This window comes from Amblyomma mixtum, chromosome 5 (assembly GCF_055824585.1).
Source record: "Amblyomma mixtum isolate Tamu chromosome 5, ASM5582458v1, whole genome shotgun sequence".
In the NCBI taxonomy this organism is placed as follows: Eukaryota; Metazoa; Arthropoda; class Arachnida; order Ixodida; family Ixodidae; genus Amblyomma; species Amblyomma mixtum.
The window spans coordinates 48,674,518-48,694,336 of NC_143016.1; positions in this window are offsets into that span (position 1 = coordinate 48,674,518).

Here is a 19,819-nt window from a genome sequence, read left to right on the forward strand (position 1 = left end):
AAAGAATAGAGGAATTTCCTTCTATAACAACTGCTACCTCCGACAACAGGCCAAGGATTGCCATGAATGCTTCATAATCCCCGAAATCTTTAAGTGCACTAACGCGAACAGCTCGCCGCGTTTCATTTAGTTTTCAGTGCTGTCTCCAGGACACGTGACTTCCCGCATGACACCCACGTTTCTTCTGCAGGTTTATGGCATTGCACTTGTATTTCTATTTCTATGCTGCTTTATCACGAACTCCGCGATGTCGTGAAGGGCGTGAGCCTCTTTTATCCATCTCCACGAGGGAAAACAGTTACACACATAACTTTTTATCTCTCCGAAAGATATATGGAAATGGGCGGGTTCGTCGTGCATTATCTTTCAGGTCGAAATACACGGGGAGAGATCCGTCGTGTCTTACCACGTTGGCACACTGAGTGTTCCGAAAGCGTTGCATGACGTGGTACGCAGGGTTTTGGAGTCGAAGAGGCCCATGGACACAAACCACCTGTTCTAGCGCCGTTACATGCAACCTGATACCGCAACTTATGACACGCCTCCAACCAAAACTTTTTAATTTGAAACCCAACGTTTAGAAGCCGGCTCGACTCCTTTTTCAGGTACGACTGGGGGCTGTGGCTAGCGTCTTTAACTATACATGGCGGGGCAGTAAGGGGCCTAAAGAAGGAATGCGGTGATGTCAAGGGTGCGGGAGGGGGAGGGGGGGGGGGAGGGGACTGTCACATTAGGGGCTAAGGCTGTGAGTCACATTGCCGGGCTGTGCAGGGATGTTAAGGCGAAGGTTGCACAAACAGTAACATGTACCAACTAGGCCCAACCGAAGTTTCATTCTGCAGGTATGTTCGCCTTTTCTTCTTTTGTGAGCTGAGGTTTCCCTTTGTACGGGTGATCTAGTTTGGGGTGATTTGATTGCGGCTAGATTCGAGTAAGAACCCTTTTCTATAATCTGCTTCTGTTCAGAGCATGGTGGTTTCTTAGGAGCTCATTCTATGGTCTGCGTCTTATCAAACCGGACGAGACAGGCAATTCGGTCGAAATGTTTAGTTTGCAGTGATATTGCAACGGTATGCGCTCCTCAGAGGCAAATCGACAACGACAAACTGTCGGCGTGGCGCCTTATTTGGCGCAACAAGGTCTATTCTCCACTCACCTTGTCGTTAACCCTCAGAAAGCCCTGGAGCAGCGGTGTCAGATTTTTAAAATTATGTGTACCACGTATTCATTTGCACTGTTCTTCCTTTCTTGGGAGAAGACGTAAGGGCGAGAGCATGAAAATGAGCTGAGTTTGAAAAGGTCCTCTCAAAATGGAAGCAGTTTGACACCCTGTTAGTTCCGAGTGGAAATTTTTGCCTGGTAACCTGGCAACGTACGCCAGGTTGTAAGCTGCTGTCACGCACTCCCGAGCCAAACGCACGGATCTACGAAGCCATCGCGCTGAGCTCATAATATTAACTCTCTCGTGAACAAGTTTCGAGACGGAGCCCGTGCAACCAAAAAGTAATCGCTTAACTGGGCATCCTGGAGCCGAATCAAGGCTCCGACCACGACCACTATCAGTAACTGTAGCATGACAAAAAGTAACTGTAGAACAACTGTAACAGGCTGTAGCGAGAAGAGTCGATAGATTCCTGACCTCCTCTTCATTTCATAAACAATTCTCCGACCAGTGAGTCACATCCACATGTTCCCTGCGGCTTCGATTAACCTTCGATAATTTCGTCCAGTTACTTTTTTCGATTTTGGACAATGCAGTACTTCTGCTGTACACCGACATGTTGCCGCAATGTGCGATAAAATGGTCGGCTTATCAAATGACAGCTTGTCACAGGCTAAAAAGGGCGTTGGCGGAGACACTCTGATAGTGCATTAGTAATTTGGAGATTGCGTAGCGCAGCCCCCAAGCATGTCACACATGCGCTTTTAGAAGCGAAGGTAGTGGCAAAATTCCATAAATCGCAATATTGTCGCTTATATCGCGCGTTGAAGGGATGTGCTCTCGAATGGTCAGTTCTAGGAAAGTCCCTTTCAGTACACTGGGTTTTCGCAGGACCCTAAACGTAATGTACACCATCGGGGAGTGTGTCCAACACTGAGGGAAAAGTCTCCCGCAATTTACTCTCAACGGTGACAATCAACAGCATTCGTACCAGCCGTGAAAAATTTTGCGCTGGCCCCGTTGTAAAGGACAAATGCAGTGTGACGGGCCCAGGAGAGCGTTAACCCATGAAATTCCGAGTCTTGAGCCTCGGCCCGCGAGAGGAATCGAATATTTATTATTTATTATTTATTAGTAGTCGCCTTAGACATGTAGTGCCGGCAGTTACACGGATGCGTCAAGAATTGCTCTTGATTGCTGCAAGGTTATAACGGCGTGACAGTTAATTTGAAGCTGGAGTTTAAGTCCTGGGCAATTATTGCTTGTGAATAAGACACTGTTTTCTGTGCACTACTGATTTGGTAATAGTTGTCTCTGCTCCTAGATTTTCTAAGAACAGAAGAACTAAGCGCACCCGAAATGAGAAATACGAAGACAGCAGCCATAGTTGGGAATACACATTTCGATTTCGGTCACACTGACACTATTAGACTTGAATGAGAAATTGAAGGTGAATACGAAGTTTACCTAGATTGAGAATAAAGTGCCCCACGATTGTAACTATGCGATTTTCGCTCGTAGCATTGCTGGGAATAGCCTAAAAACTACGTATAAGTGGAAAACTTATAACGGCGTTCCCAAAGAATTCCTATTAGGCCTGGTAGAGCGAATTCTCGGGTGGCAGCGATTAGAACATTGTATTAACGTGCGACCCTATTTCAACGGGCAAGTGCTGGAGAAACAAGAGGAAAGCACTGTGGCGAGTGTGGTCCGTATGAAAAAAAAATTCGCAGTGGCTTAGCTCGGCTATGCCAGGATATACGTAGCGAAAGCATGCGACACAGCTGGCGAAGCGAGCGGAGGCGAGCGCAACGGCGAGGCAAGCGGCGTGACGTCATAGCAAACGGCGGCGAAGGCTCCGCGGCGTGGCGCGCGGTGTGACGTCATGCCAGATGGCGCGGCGAGCGCGTGGCGTCCGCCAGTAGCGGTGTTTGCTAGGCAACGGCTCAAGGTCGGTCTCTGTGCCTCCTCGGAGCACCGCCACAGCGAAACCGCAAGTTCGTGGCCAATGTAACTTTCGCTACAATGCAGAGCGCAGCTAGCTTAGCGTGCCACTCAGTAGTCCTACGGGAAGCGATCATGCTCATAACTTCACAAAAGAAAGCCAGACAAAAGCTGTGACAATTATTTTCGGTCTAGCGGCGAGGTAGCAATATCTTCAGAACTGAGCACCGTGTCGTGTTGTGTCGTGTCGTGACACTTGTGGTGTCCTTCTACGTCACGAAATAATTAAAAGTAAATTTTTTGTTCTTTAGAATTTATTGTTTTGAAAAAGGAGCAGTTTCTTGTTCTGCTGCTTTGCTATTGCATGGCTGTCTAGCCTTTCATCAGATGGGGAAAGTTTGTGAGTGTCGTTTCATTTCTATTTTACTGCTTGCTTTGTCACATGGTTTGTTTGAATTTGTGCCACTCAGTATATTTTTCCCGCGCCCTATTATATACCAAACCCATATCTAGGCCCTGGCTACCCTCCCTAATTGTGTCTTGGTTATTCTGGCTATTTTTGGTGTCTGCGATTTCATCAACACAATGAAATGAGACGAAACGAAGACAGCGGCAGAAGCAAGCTGCTAAATTGTGCGTCAACTAATAAAAACTATACTGTGAAATCACCGACTGGCTGTCGTTCCAACGACGGCATCAGGCCAAGGCTGCGATGCGGTGTAATCAGGTTGATGATGACAATGGTGGTGCGGCTCTTGAAAAGTGACATCGAATTTGTGGTCCATCGGTTTGAGCCGACCAGAGAACAGTGGGCTTTCACTGTCAGCCTGAGTGGAGTAGGAACAGCAAATCATGGCACACATACAGTATATCGCCACGTGTAGTTCATCTATGGCCGGTGATTAATTTGACTTTATTTCTCTCATATTGCTTCAATTTCGACATTTTAACAGTGATTGTGACGGAAATGTTTAGTTTAGGTCTCTCCAGATTGAAAAAATAGTGACATCATAACCACTTCTTCAACAACATGGTTCCAAAAATGCGATTCTCTATTTTCTAACACGTTGTCAAATTCAGAGCTGTGACCGATGTATATATTATTGACCTGCACACCATTCCAATTAAGAACATGCAACCGAAAATTTGCTGTCCGTGCTCATATAATTAAAACCTGCACCTAAATTGAAATGATTACTGGCGTCTGGATACCAATCCTATACCCATCCAAGCCCCCCCCCCCCCCCCCCCCCCAAGCACACAATAAAATACAAATAAGTATTCACAATTGCACTTTGCTGGAGAACACGCGCAGGAAAAGAAAGCACATGGGAATTTCAGTAGCGTCCTCAGCGTGGGCTCTCGGTGCTCAGTTATTAAACCTGACGAGAGCGCTTATAAAGAACGAAAACCGCAAAAAGAGACGATACGGGGGCAGGTGGCAACTCCAACTGGCCTGCACCAACTGTTCCAAGAGTGAGCACATTAGAAATGGGTGTAATGAACTCCTTTTGCACGAGCCGCTAGTTATGGTTAATAATAAAGTGAAAAACAGGGGCCAAACATCGACAGGTATGGATTTTTTTTCCTTCAGGGTATAGTGCATTGATCAACGAGTACAAAGTGTGGCTTTTGAGGAGGAGAGCAACGCGATAAGAACCAGCTGATAAAAAAAAATCGTGGCTACGGAAAGACGCAATGCCACTCGTCATCTTTGTCCTACCCATCTGCCCTTTTGTACTTGATAACATTCCCGATACGGCGCGCCGTCATTCTTCCAGTGGCAATGAGTGCGCTTCAGCGGACAACGGAGATAGGCAGCCTATCAAATCCAGCGCCTCCACTTAAGTACCGCTGTCCGGTGTCTTTAAGCCCGTTTATGCTGCATCTATCTTTTGTAAGATATCCGGTAACCGTTGTTCAAGCTAAAGCTGGCTCCATGCAGGACTCAGCCGATGGAAGAAATCGCTAGGTCCGATAGCGGACGACACACCAACTATCTTGACGTTACTGGCCTCGCCTCGGCCGCGGTCGGCGCAGGCTTCGTAGGCGGCGGAAAAAAAAGGGAGTGCCTTTTCCATTTCGGGTTCTGACGGCGGTCTGCCGCGTATTTAGAAGTACAACTCTTGAATGCGTCAAGAATCGTATTTTGTTGTTTTTATTTCCGTAAGTCCGTTTTTGTGTAACAAATTGGCGTGCTGTCCTCGACTGGCTTTTTCCTTTGTGCAGGTGCAGTTCAGGGGGAAAGGAAGGGGGGCGCGGTGTGGTACCTACCTCGTTCGTCGAGAGCAGAGGCGCTAGGAGGGAAGTACGAGGAGAGCGAGAAAAAGCGGTTTCGAGAATTTTATGCGAAGCATACTAGCCGCACAACCGAGCTCTTCCTTGCTGCGCCGCGCGCGGCCACGTAGCTACCACTTGACCTACATCGGCGCACCACGTGATATGACGTCACAACAGCTGTGAAAGCTGGGGCTCAACTCGTGCGCTCGCTTGCGGATGCGCAGCCTCCACCGGCGGCCTAACTCCCGCTTCTTCCGCTAGGGGCGCTGACGTCACAACAGCTGTGAAAGCTGGGGCTCAACTCGTGCGCTCGCTTGCGGACGCGCAGCCTCCGCCGGCGGTATGCTTCGCATCCTAGGCTTAACCATAAGCTAAGCCAGGCCATTTTTCGTTTCCATTCGCTCTGCCGTGTCCTATTTGGGACCGCCATGTGCATGCAAGATGCTGCCGGACGATCGGCACCTCACTAGCCACGTGACCTGTTCATCTGCAGTATTTTATGGGCGGGGTCCGCGAAAGCCACAGGTAGCGGTCGGGTGCCATTCGATATTCGCCTTTCCGACCAACCTCGTTGTGGACTGGCAACACTGCGAGCTGGCTTTCCAACCATTTCCGGTTAGTAGTTGGGTACAAGAAATGGGCACAGCGGCGGCCTCCAGATGAAGCACTTGCTTTGCAAAATACAAATGTCTTTGCGCGCCTTTTTCTTCCGCCGGCTTGCTTTGGGCATGTTCCATTGAATTTGTTGACAACAAGCGCTGCATTCACTCTTCTGTCAACGCACAACCACGCTGAATGCAAGTAGCGTGTGTTACCACAAGATAAACACGGCTACTAATGAACCGCCTTTGCTTTTTGTTTATATTCTCAAGGCTGTTGGGCGACCCAGTTTCAAGTGATACCGGCCGAGGCCTCAGCGAATCCAGAATGTAGTAGTCATCCAAGAAAACGAAAAGGTCTACCTTGCAGCGTGTGACGACTGCTTCCAGTGCGAAGGCGACCTGCAAGACTACAGTCCATCCTACTGCACAATAGACAGCAATGAACGCGTTCATTGTACAGGCGAGAACCGGTTCCCTCTGTTCCATGCTTCTTATTGACTTTACATGGCTTTATTCTAATTAGAGACCCAGGGGACTTAAATTTTCATCAATAAAATTCATGGGCGATCGATGCGATTGATGTAGAGGGGAATGCATGAACCAGTGCGCTATGATTTCTTGAGCACGTTGACTCTTGACGCCTTTTTTGTGCAGTAACAAAAACTATAGCGCATGCTGCAAGGGTTTGCCGCGCCAACAAATGGACGACACTGGCCCCATCTTTTCAGCTACCTCCTGCTATCATTCATTGAAGGCTCTCCCTTGCAAGTCACTAGCCCCAGTTGTCGCAGGTACCGGCATACGACCGAACCTGAAGTAACAGCCATCGACGAAGCTATTCGCCTCTGCAGCACACAGACAAGGACAACCGTCCACACCTACACGGGCAGTCAAGAGACAATCGAGTCACTCAACACCAGTTCTTAAGAAACTACACCGGAATACAGCATCACGCAGCACTGCCGCTACCTTCAGGAGACTGCCCAGGTCTCGGTACGGATTCATTGGACGTCCAGACATCATGCACAAAATACCGCGGTCCGGGGTACAACAAATGCGCATAGCGGCGTCCTCTAGGTGAAGCGCTTGCTGTACAGAATACAGAGGTCTCTGTCGCGCTCTTTTCTGTTCGCCGGCTAGCTTTAGGAATGTTCCACTGAACAGATTGAAGAACACATGCTGCATGCTTCTCTGTCGAACCCACTGCCACGCTGAATACAAGTAGCGTGTGTATCTTTAGAAACAACAACGAGTACTAGTGAACCGCATTTGCTTTTGATTGTAAATTCTGTGCGGACCTATGCTATGCGTCTCAGTTCCCAATCCGGCCGCGACCCTACAATGGGCAAATCCAACATCTACTAGTACCACTCGTATTGCTTTCTCACCCCCGCCATTGTACCTGACTCAATCACACCCGCATTAAGCACGACCTCGGGGGTTAGTTGCGAGACCATGTAGCTGATATCACCCCTCCTATCCCTTCTGGTCTCCCGCGCCAGGGCCAGGTTCTTGCTCACAAAGCAGGAGCCGGTGATGCGTCAACACCGGACACCATGAGTCGATGGTGTCGAACCATGATCGGCTCCCTCAATTGCCCCGTTGATTGCAAGGTCGATTTACGGCTCCCCATCTGGACCTGCCCAGCGCGGCGAGCCTCCGCGCCCTCTACACCCCTGCCGTGCACATTAAGACCTACGAAGACTAGACGGCCTCCAGAGGCGACACCAAGGGCAAGCTCACTGCCCTGCTGGGCTTCGTTTTGGAGTCCTGCATGCTAATCATCACATGAACCTCAGACTTCCCCTTAAGCCTCTTAAGCCTATATTGGGCAAATTGGGATTAACGATAAAAAAGTTGAAGACGCGCATAAATTGGACCCTTGGGTCAATGGACACCTCAATTGCGTTTTCAGGTACGTGGCGGCGGTGTCCACCTGGAAAAACTGTGCTGTCGCACAATATTTCGCGCTCAGCAATGCCAAACCTCCAGCAAATCTTTTTCTTTGCGCCACGCTCTCTTGGACATACATCGGACACCGTGTTTTCGTTCACATAAGCGCTAATGAATGATTCGAATGCATTTGTTGGGTATGTTTGGTATGGGCTCCAGATGGGACTGGCACATTCAAGTTTTGGTCTGGTAAGATTCTTTCGGGCCAGAACCTGCTCATGTTGGGGCGCATGACTGTGGTTCCTGAAGTGACTTGTAGAGCGAAAGATAACGGCCTTGGTTGAGGTTTCACGACCGTCTTTTAGCTTAACTGCGTGGGTGTTTTGTATATTCACTCCATGTTTCAAGCGGGTAAGGAACAGAGGAAAAAGAGAAGTCAAAAGCTGTCTCCTCCTATCCGGCGTCAATTCAAAAAGCGCGTCGGATTCCGGAAGTTCCTCCACCGGAAGCGTTTTGGAGAGTCCCTGTGGTCATAATTTTCCAGGTTTCTTTACAAAGAGAACAATGGTCTATACATTCGTTGTTATTAGAAAGAATATGAGTTCAGGCAGGGACAACAGTAGTTTCTTGCAGCATCAGTGTAGTATCGCAGCTGTCTTTTCGTGATACCAAGGGCACTGAATAACGGTTGAAATCTATGCGCGGAAGCCCTCGAATATATGGTGCCACCGCAAGTTTTCCGAATATCTCATGGTTTTAATCAACAAGATTTTTCACGATGATCACTCCTGAGAAAGATCTACTTTGTGTTTCAGCTAGTATAATGCTGCATTTGTTGTCATTTATCACACAAAATAAAGCGGCCACTTATCTTGTACGGCCAGTTGTATGGCCACGTATACACCGTAATTATCTAAAAAATTAGTACCGCATGATCTCATACAAAAGGTGCAGCGCATGCGAACAGCAGTTACAGACTTGTCTTCAATGGGAGCGAACCTCCAGTGTGATGAAACGCCTGATTATAATGAGGCGTTCCCTTACAGAGGAGGTTCTAGCGTTTTAAGGGGCAGAGGACCAATTAAAGCTTGCTTATATCGGCCGACAGGCGCTTTCGAATGAAAAACGGTTTATTTTCCTGAAAAATTAAATTTTTGTAATTCCAAAAAGGCAAAACAAAATTAAATACAGGAATTGCCGTCACAGGGAGTTTCCACACGGAAGCTACGATGACGTGAGGTGCTTTTTCTTTGAGGATCTCCGAACGCACATACAGGCAAAACGTGATGGCTGGATGGATATTGATGGACTATGCCGCCATTGGCCCCACCGCGGTGGCTCAGTGGTTACGGCGCTCGGCTGCTGGCCCGAAAGACGCGGGTTCGGTCCCGGTCGCGGCGGCTGAATTTCGATGAAGGCGAAATTCTAGAGGCCCATGTACTGGGCGATTTCAGTGCACGTTAAGGAACCCAAGGTGGTCGAAATTTCCGGAGCCTTTCACTACGGCGTTCCTCATAGCCTGAGTCGCTTTGGGACGTTAAACCTCAATAAACCAAACCAAACCAAACCAAACCCAATGCCACCATTGATACGAGGGGGTACCCAAAAGAAACCGGACTTATTTTTTTTTTGAACTTAATTTTTCACATATTAAGCACAGACCTTCAATCTCCTTCAAAGTATTCCTCACTTGAAATAATACGCTTGTCGAATCTTTCATTCCATTTTTCAAAACATTGTTTGAATTCATCTTTTGTGGTGCTTGACAGTGCCTCCGTCGTTTTTTTCTTCACCTAAGCAACATCAGCGATACACTTTCCATTCACCTATTTTTTCATTCTAGGAAACAAAGAAAGTAGCACGGGGCAAGGTCGGGAGCGTATAAGGGTTGAGGAATAGGGGTAATGCCATTTTTGGTCCAAAATTGCTGTAGAGACAGGGCTGTGTGAGCAGGGGCATTGCCATGATGGAAAAACCAGTCACCCGACCGCCACAAATCTGGCCGCTTCCGCCGCGCACTGTTGCCTAATCTTTTCAAAACATCCAATTAGAAAGCCTGGCTAACTGTCTGACCCTGCGGAACACATTCTCAATGGACGACTCCTCTCACGTCGAAGAAACAAATCAGCATTGTTTTGAGGTTTGGTTTCACCTGACGAGCTTTCTTGAGGCGAGGTGAATTTGAAGTTTTCCATTGGCATGATTGTTGCTTTGATTCAGGATTCGATTCAGGAACACTTGAGTTGTCCCCATAGCGTCGTCCTTGTACGTCTTTCTTACTTGAGTTGTCCCCATAGCGTCGTCCTTGTACGTCTTTCTTAATATTTCAAGAGTTTCCATTCCACTTTTTCCGAGCAAAAATTAGAATTTCACCGGCGCACGCTGTTCACGAAAATCAGCCATTGCAAAAACGACATTCACACAAAACAGTCGTCACTCGAAAACTCTGCCTAAACTAGTCTGACCTCCTTCAACGACGGCACTCGGCTTACTGACTCTGGAATGTTCGTTCTACGCGCTCCTAGTGGCAAAACGCGGTACTACCGAAGCTTTGCCGACCAAAAAATTTAGTCCGGTTTCTTTTGGGTACCCCCTCGTCTGTCACGTGGTGGTGTCAACGCGATCATTCCAGGTCGAACTGGTCGCATCTTGCGTGAGAAAAAAGTGATAAAGCCGCGTACAGGCGGCTTTAAGCATGAAAAAAACAAAAGTACAAAACTTCGCGGCAACATAAAGTGAGCTACCACGTTCTCTTTTACGCTCTGGAAGTTATCGTTGGCGCCGTGAGAATTATCTGAATGGTGGGAAAATATGCTTTTTTTGCAACTCGAAATACATTAGTAATACGTGCTTTGCTGCCTTACGAACGCCAACAGAGCTACTAAATTGAAACAATTGAAATTTACGAGCGCGAAACAGTGAATAGATTTCTTAGTATCCATTTCTTAGAATAGATTTCTTAGTTTCACTGAGATAACTAGGACGTGCACCAGGATCAGTCTTGCATCAGTTTAATGAAGTACGCAATTGTATCGGGATTTCCGCAGTCAGTCATGCGGCTGTTGTCTCTTCCAACTTTGGATCCAATCATCTGCTTCGGCTACAACTCGGCGCCGACTACCTTCCTTCAAGTGGTCGTTGAGGTGACCTTCAAGAGAAGAGGCCGAGTTCAAGCGTTCTGAGGAGGCAACCACACTTATATTCACGATTTCTAGTCCCTCTGTCGACGCTATCACGGCCGTTGCTGTGAAGTTCGCTGTCGCAGTCACTGTTGTCACTTTCACACGCTTTTCGCTACTTTTTTTGATCCCGGGGCGCCTGGTGATGACTTAAGATGGGACTCAGCAGCTTTCGGGACTGTAGCGTGAGCTGCCATAGCCGCAGCTATTTCTCGCTTACTCATTGTAGCCGTCGCTCTCGAAGCATTACCACTAGGCAGCAAAGGCGACAGCGACTGGAGTTTGGGACCTTTCGTACGAATGTGTGCCAAGTACGCGGCAACGGCGATGAAGAGGGAGTTTATCGCCAGCAGGCCAAGCAGGAGCGGAAGCCAGGTCTTGCTTGCACGCTGCTGTGAAACCCCGTCTTCCACAGAGAACGGGCCATCGAGAGCAGCGCCACCGACGTCCCAGTCGTCCCTCTGCTCATGGGACGGGTCACTTTCTGGGTCCATCGAGTTTGACAACGAGCGATGCTCAGCTGTCGCGTTGGATCTGTTCTAAAAAGGAGGATCCTGGGAGCCGGGGTTTCGAACAGCTGCGGAGACACGGTAGCTTGGTTGGTTGGTTGGTTGGCCTCAAGTAGAATGGCACATACCCACTACGGGGGAGTGGCCAAGACACAGGCGGTGAACGGTAGCTTGGCAAAGCTTGGTCAGAAGAGCGAACCTGTACTACTTCTTCTTCCTCTTAAGACATGACCTTTTTTCTGTCGTATTCCTCTACTTCATCGCTCTTGCGCGCGAGCAGCTATCTAAAATCCCACACTGGCAAAAGAAAGAAAATATTTGTTGCCCGCTGCTGTATGGGGCCAAGATATTTTCGTCCAAATTTCAGAATTTTACAGGGAGATGGGATAAAGTTTCAGTCATCCGCTTCGCATTCACCTTTGTTTTTCGTCGTGGTAAGCAGCTTCCTTTTTTTGCTTGACATCTACGCGTAGGGGTCTTTTGATTTGTCAGATGCTTCACTCCTCGTCATGGAAGCAACTGTCATACTTTCGATATGAGTGAACGACTGAGCTAGCTGGTAATTCATGCTTACGTTTGATGGAGAAACAGTGCCGCTGTGTTGCGAGATGTTGTTGTTCGACAGCCGGCGTCATCGGTTGTTGTTGTTGTTTAACTTCCACACGATGCGCGTCTTTCGCCTCCTTTTCTTTCAGCTCCCTTTCATCTGCACGCCGAAATCACCACGACAAAAATAAATAAGAACGCAGCCGGCTTTCATGTTTGTTCTTCCCTGTTTCACTCCCTCCTGAGTCGCTTGCGTTGTGGTGCGGTTGAGGTGTCCAGCGATACGGAGATAGTTAATGCGCTTTGCGTCTCCGCAAAGCAAATTCAACTTTGCTTTCCGTAGGGGTGTTTGGGATCATTCCAATATATGAAGCTTAATGTAACACCATCTCTTAGAAAGGAACGAAGCGCATTAATTGGCGATACGAAGATCATTTTTTACATCCTCGGAGGCATTCGAGATAGTGTGAGCTGTTTTAAAGTACAGCGAACAGTTTTGGAAGAAATGCAGAACATCCGCTGGCCCGCCAGTGTCTAAAGTACAGCGACATAAGCAGAAAACTTTGGCGCCATCAAATACCAGTCAGTAAGGCAGTTGAACTAAATGATGCGAAGAGCTTTTATTTTTGTGCCAAAGACGATAGTATTGCGCGTTAACAATGATAAAAGACATCAGACGCTGTTACATGGAAGGAAGAACACTTGCTGGACAACCACTGGCGCAGCTAAGCACAAATACCGACCAGAAAGGCGAGCCTCTTGCGGCGATAGCCCTGTGCTTTGAGGCACCGGTTAGTCCCTTAGGTTACGGGGCTTAAGTTCGATTCCAACTAAAACCTGCACCTTTCCGCATGTGTTCTGCGTTCTCGTTATTTCCTTTCGTGTAGACGAATGGAAAGAGATGCGGAAGTTTGCGGATAGGGAGATGTGAAATAGCCGATAAAAACATTTCTGCATTCATATTACCGTCTTTGCCAAAAGTAACCGGGCAACGGTGGTTCCACTCTTAGCCGCGTAGCGTAGCACCTACAGCACTCCTGAAGCTGTGAATCAGTGTAAAGTAAGTTTTGACACCTTCCAGTCTGTAGGCTCGCCCTAAAGGCTCGGTTATACAGCTGAGAAGCAAAACCCTGCCGCTAGGTTAACTTTTGCAATGAAGGTACGTTGTCAAAGCTTTTTAAACTAATCACAAGGGTAATTACTCGCAGAAAAATTTTATGCCTGTGCCTTTTTAATGTTGTCAAACATTAAAAAGCGGATTTGTGCACTGCTGCGGCTGGCCAGCCGAGCAATACGACGCTTTCCAGGACGTGGTCAATTGTTGTAAACGTCAGCTTGCAATCGCACCCACAGCGAAAATGCGATGGCTGAACGGACGTCGATGGACTACACCACCATTCATGCGGTGGTGCCAACACGATCATTCGAGAGAAAACTGGTCGCATCTCGAGTCGCAAAAAAAAGTGATGAAGTCGGGTGCCGGCGGCTTTTATCACGAAAAAACAAAAGTACAAAGTTTCGCGCCAACATTCAGTGGGCCACCACGTTGTCGTTTACACTCTTGACGTGTCGTTGGCGCAGTGAGAATTATCCGAGGGGTTGGAAAATACGTTCCTTTTGAAACTCAAATTACATTAGTAATACACGTTTTGCTGCCAGACGAACGTCAACAGAGCCACCAGATTGAAACAACTGAAGTTGACGAGCATGAAACAGTGAATCGATTGGTTAGTTAGTGTCCATGTAACAATGCATAATTTCACTGAGATAGCCAGGACATGCACCAAGATCGGTAATCGTCGAGATCTTGCATCAGTTTAAGGAAGTCCGCTATTCTGTCTGGATTTCCGCAGTCAGTCATGCGGCTGTTGTCTCTTCCAACTTTCGATCCGTAGCCCCTGCTTCAGCTACAGCTCGGCGCCGACTACCTTCCTTCAAGTGGTCGTTGAGGAGATCTTCAAGAGAAGCGGCCGAGTTCAAGCGTTCTGAGGAGGCAACCACACTTATATTCACGATTTCCAATCCCTCTGTCGAAGCTATCAAGGCCATTGTTGTGAAGTTCGCTATCGCAGTCACTGTTGTCACTTTCATATTCTTGTTCGCCATTTTTTTTTATCCGAGGGTGCCTGGTGATGATTTAAGATGAGACGCAGAAGCTTTCGACACTGTAGCGAGAGTTGTCATAGCCGCACCTATTTCTCGCTTACTCATTCTAGCCGTCGCTCTCAAAGCATTACCACCGGGCAGTAAAAGCGACAGCGACTGGAGTGTGGGACCTTTCGTACGACTGTGTGCCAAGCACGAGGCAACGGCGACGAAGAGGGAGTTCATCGGCAACAGGCCAACCAGGAACGAAAGCCAGGTCTTGCGTGCACGCTTCTCGGCAACCCTGTCTTTTGCAGGATACAGGGAATCGAGATTAGAGCGACCGACGCAGGCCTTCGGCGCACAGCACTGGTCGCTTGCTGAGTCCATCTAGTTTGAACAAAAAAGTTGAACAAACAACAAAATCTCAGTTGAAGCTGTGACGTGCTCAGTGTTCGGGCCTTGTGGCTATAATTCTTATCGAATGCGGACTACTTTTTATGCGCGGATGGAGGAAGAGCGATTCGCCCTACCAGCCGAGAATCATACCGCCACATGTCTTTCTTGGTTCTAGAAGTCTTGATGAGATACAAGACGAAAATGTGACAAAAGGTAAAACGAAGCGCAAGAGGTTGCCATTCACGGTACCTGAGATTTGCCGCAACGAAATATGTTTATGTTGGCAGTGTCCCGGGTAGGCGGCGTCATAAGTTCTGGTCGCGGTAGCGTCGTCATTTCGTCGTGTCTTCTGGTCGAGGCAGGGGAAGGGGCGGTGGTGAGCGGCGTGGTCATTTTTGGTCTTGCGGGCTGGGGCACGACAGGGAGGTGCGGGCCACGTACACACGGCCGATGACCACGGCAGACGCAGCATGCCGAAGCTCCGGGACCAGGAAGGCGATGATTACCCAGCACCTCTCACCAAATGTTACGTGGAGGCCAGGCAAAGAATGAGCCGCCATGAAAGATCGACAATAGATGATTTCTGTTGCTGTTGTTATTGTTGTTATCCACGTACAATGACACATGCCTACACAGGAGGATCGGCCAAGAATTTAGGGGCACAGAGAGGTTTTGGAACGAATTTTTTCACGGACGAAAATAAATTGGATGCTGGGACAGAGAGAAGTAAACAAAAAGAATAACCACCAAAATAAAACGGGCATTGCATAACTTAAAGGCCGCTGGCCTAGCGCGAGCGCTCCGTCCCTGTTGTTGTTGCCGCAAAAACGATGGCATATACCCACGGTGGGTGATTGGCTAGGGTTTGGTGCTGATCCAAACCGAGCGCTCCGTCCCGCACCCCTGAGAGTTTTGTCGTCTTCGTCGCAATATGAGTCATCGGCAGAGAAACCCGGCGTTTTTGTATGCAAAAGGATCCCCGAAACATCACAAATCACAGCATGTCACCGGAAAATGGCTGGTAGTTTAGCATCGCTAGTCACGAAATATTGTGTGATATTGCGGATTTTTGCAAGTGAACACCACTGTCACGTACCCCAAAGCGCGATTGTGGTGTCCAGTGATCCAGAGAGTCAGTTATGCTCCTTTCCTTACCTCAAAATCAACGGAGCCTAAACCTTCGATGGAGGCGAAACGCAAAAAAAATTGGCAGTGTCTTAGCTCTGCTATGCTAGGATATACGTAACGAAAGCGAAGACTTGGTTGCAAGTGGAGGTTGACCTGGTTTCCTAGCCATGTTGTTGTTGCATTCAAGACGAGACGTTCATCACAGGCCGTCTTCACTGAAGCAGGACTCAGGTCTCTCTTCCGGCTCCTGTCGCTGCTGGAACGGTCGAGACATCGGACGTTAAACGTGCCCCTCTCGACGCGGCATATTCACGGTGCTTGGCTAGTCGTTCGGCGAGCTGTTTCTCTGTTTTCTGGGCGATTCATTTCCTCTTCATCTCGTTCCGATGTCGATTCCAGACCTGCTTCTGCTTAGCAGACTTGTCGCTGCCCATACTGCCACCTCAACTGTGGTTGCGGCACACGCGAGCCCTCCTTTTCAATCCTCCGAAATGTTATCAGGCACACGACACAGCTGGCGGAGCGAGCGCAAGACGAGGCCAGCGGTGTGACGTCCTACCAAACGGCGGCGGCGGCTCCGCGGCGAGGCGCGCGGTGTGACGTCATGCCAGATGGCGCGGCGAACACGCGGCGTCCGCCAGCTGCGGCGGTTGCTAGGGGACGGCTCAAGGTCGGTCTCTGTGCCTCCTCGGCGCACCGCCACAGCGAAATCGCAAGTTCGTGGCGGATGTAGCTTTCGCTACAAAAGGCGTCCGTGTGGTGCGCGTTGTCAGTGCATGGCACAGATCCCCAGATGGTCGAAACTATTCCGGAGACCTCCACTACGGCACCTCTTTCTTCCTTTCTTCTATCAGTCCCTCCTTTATCCCTTCCCTTAGGGCACTGTTCGGGTGTCCACTGAGATATGCGAGAGAGTTACTTTTCCAAAAACAAATTTTCATTTCCTAAACCTTCCGCTGTTTTTGAGGAAAGGAAAGACACAGAACTGCCTCAATTTGTAGGTGGACGACACTTCTGATTGCGCATGTGTGTCCACTGACACAGTTGCACTTGCTACTCAGAGGCTTCAGGCACATACACGGAAGAAAAACCGCTGAAACCTGGGGATTCCTGCCGCGGTGACTCCTTAACGCGCTCGGCTACTGATAGAAGAGGGAACAGCCCAGTAAGAGAGCTCGCGGGCGGCTGCGTCTGCTGCTTCGTTTCCTGCCAACACCTGAAGAGCAGAGCCCATATAAGGCAACGGTGTGCGGGGTCCGTATCCCGTATGCATTGTTACCAGGGAGAAATCGCCACCCACACGCACATCCTCTGGGGTCGCGCGGGAGCCCCTTCGAACCTTACTGCCAGCTCCCTCCGAAGAAGGATGGAACCAACTCCTCAGAAGGCCAGACAAGAGCATCCAACTGGCACTCATTTCGTGGGCCCAGGAAGTCGCCCCCACCTGGGGGCCACGCTAAGCCCACCTGCCCTCAATCCCGCCAATCTATGGCAATAAAGTTGTTTCTCTCTCCTCTCTCTCTATGCAATTCTGGTAGATTCGATAGGCTAGGAACAGAGTGCAGCCTTGCTCGACGTTCCGAGAGGCCCTTCGCGAGTCGTTGATTATGTATTTTGAATTAGAATATGAGGACGCTTGAGCAGTCACAACCTCTCCTGCGTGTGTTGCCCTGCGGGCTCTGAAGGCAGGGCCGTTAACTGCGTTGTTATGAACTACTGCGGCCATGTACAATCCCCCGTGGTGAGGGCCGGAGGCGTTCACGCAGTATACACCTGCTCTGTCGTCATAATGTCGGGCTAGGGCTTCCGCTCGTGCGAGGTGCCGACAATTATGATCTTCGTCTGACATGATGGCTGGAAGAGGTATCACATGGAGGGCATGTCTCCACAGTAAAACATTTTGACCCCTCCTTTAGCTAGCGGCAGCTGCCCGCACTGTAGGTCGCTGTCTTCGGACACCTGTCAAATGGTGTGGGCCTGCCCCTCCAACTCGGCTAATCCCTCCATCCCCAACCCAACACGGGAGGACTGGGAGACGATCCTGCTCGGCTTCCACGACTTACAGGCCCAACAAGGCTTCGTCGGGCGCGCCCGGGCGGCGGCCACCGCCACTGGGGTCCCACACTAGGGACCGCCACCTACTGCTTGTAAGGAACGGTCCCTTACGGACTGATCCGAGCATACCTCCTGTCCCTTCCTAATAAATGTTTTCATCACCACCTACTGACCGGAGTTCCCGGGTTCGAAAGCGACCATGGCGGCCGGTTTCGATGCAGACGAAACGCGAAGATGCCGTGCCCTTTGTGAAGTCAGAATATGTTAGATTCCCAGATGATGGAAATTATTCGGGAGCCTTCCACTATTTCACCTCTTTTCCTCATTCTTCTTTCACTGCCACCTTCCTTCATTCCTTACGAAGAAAGAGACTTCCGAAAAAAAAAATAAACCTACGAAGGCCACTTGAAACTACTTACATTCATGAATGCGAAAACAGTTTGTATTTTTATCTTTAGTTACGCGACAAAGAATACAGCTCGTTAGGTCGAAAAGAGGTCGGCGTAGTAGTAGTCGGCATCTCGTGTCGGAAATAATGAGGGGCTGCGTATAAAAAAATCGCATCATGGCAATTTGTGGTTCTAGTGATTGACTAACGATTTGTGTGTGATAGGCGATGACGAGTTAACGAAATCATTGTAATGAATTGGTTGATTAAAGAAACAAAAAATGAAAGATATTGGAAAATGGGCGGCTTCAAGGTGTCATGGGGAGACTGAAAATGGTCAACGACCGGCAACACCATAACTATGGGGCGGTGTACCCAAGGGAGATGAAAGAACGACGGGCTCATAGCAATAGCAAGGATTAGCAATGTAGAATGGAGGAACCAGATGGTGGGAGTGGTGCTGGCAGCCCCCATGGCCTGTCCTAGAGTGCGCGATCAACTTTAAATTGAAGGGTGGGGTCTTGTAAGAGGTTCCCGTAGTTATGGATACACAGCATGTTGCGTGCGACGTAAATATTCATCACTTTTATCCTTCGTTACAAGTTCGCAATTATGCGCACTTATCGTTCAATGTAGGAACGTCTGTTCTCAGTACGCTACATCAGGACTTGAGAATCATTGCTACGTAACTTTACTCTAACATGCATGCTGTATAAGCATGGGTCTCTGAGTAAGCAGCGTAGGAACAACAATGCAGCTAGCAGTCGTACCATGCAGTTCTCCCATTGTGTAGGTCACCACTCCATAACCGAGAGGGTAGTTTATGTCCACACAAATAAAGCTGCCATCAACCTGGCACTACTGTTTTTCGGGGGTGAAATCAGAAAACGTCAAGCAATTCTGCCTAGATTCATTGGCTGTGAATAGTGATGCTTACCGGCCCTAGATACTGAAAAATTTTCAGATTTTGATAGCGGGACCTTTGCTGCATGAAATAACGCATTTTTATGAAAAATAGAAATTCCGTGACCGACTAGTGGCTGCTGACAAGCCTCGCATTTAAGGAGGTTTTTTATTGGGCTTTCTTGGCGATTCACAGCGGCTGAGCAAGCTAAAAAAGAAAAATGATAACAGCGAGAATGCAAGAAGTTTAACAATGCACACAGGCACCCTTATGGGTGGAAAAAACAGAGCGCTGTATAAAGTTAACAAACGGCATGCACGTTGTGAGTACACACGTGTCCCAGCTCCATTCGCCGCTTGCCCAGATTACAGCGCGCTGTGCAAGGTCTGGCGTGACTCTAGCTTTATAGGGTTAGAAAACCAGCTGGTTGTACAAAAAGCATATGTACTCTGAATACGAATTAGCCCATATGGGAGCTAAAAGGAAGCAAACTGTCCTCTAGCGCGCTCTCTTTTAGAGGCAAGGTACGCTGCCACAGTCCCGGGGTAGATTTCGATCACTAAATATATGAAACTGTTACTCTTAGAAACAGAGGAATATTTCCAACGAAAAGTATAGTAAGTTGATGTAGTTACCACTAGGAGGAGGCATTTAAACACGGCACCGGAGGTCTTGGGGTTAGCAAACAGTGACGATTGAAACTTCAGTTAAAATTTTCGTAACTGCTAGACCTTCGCATGTCTTT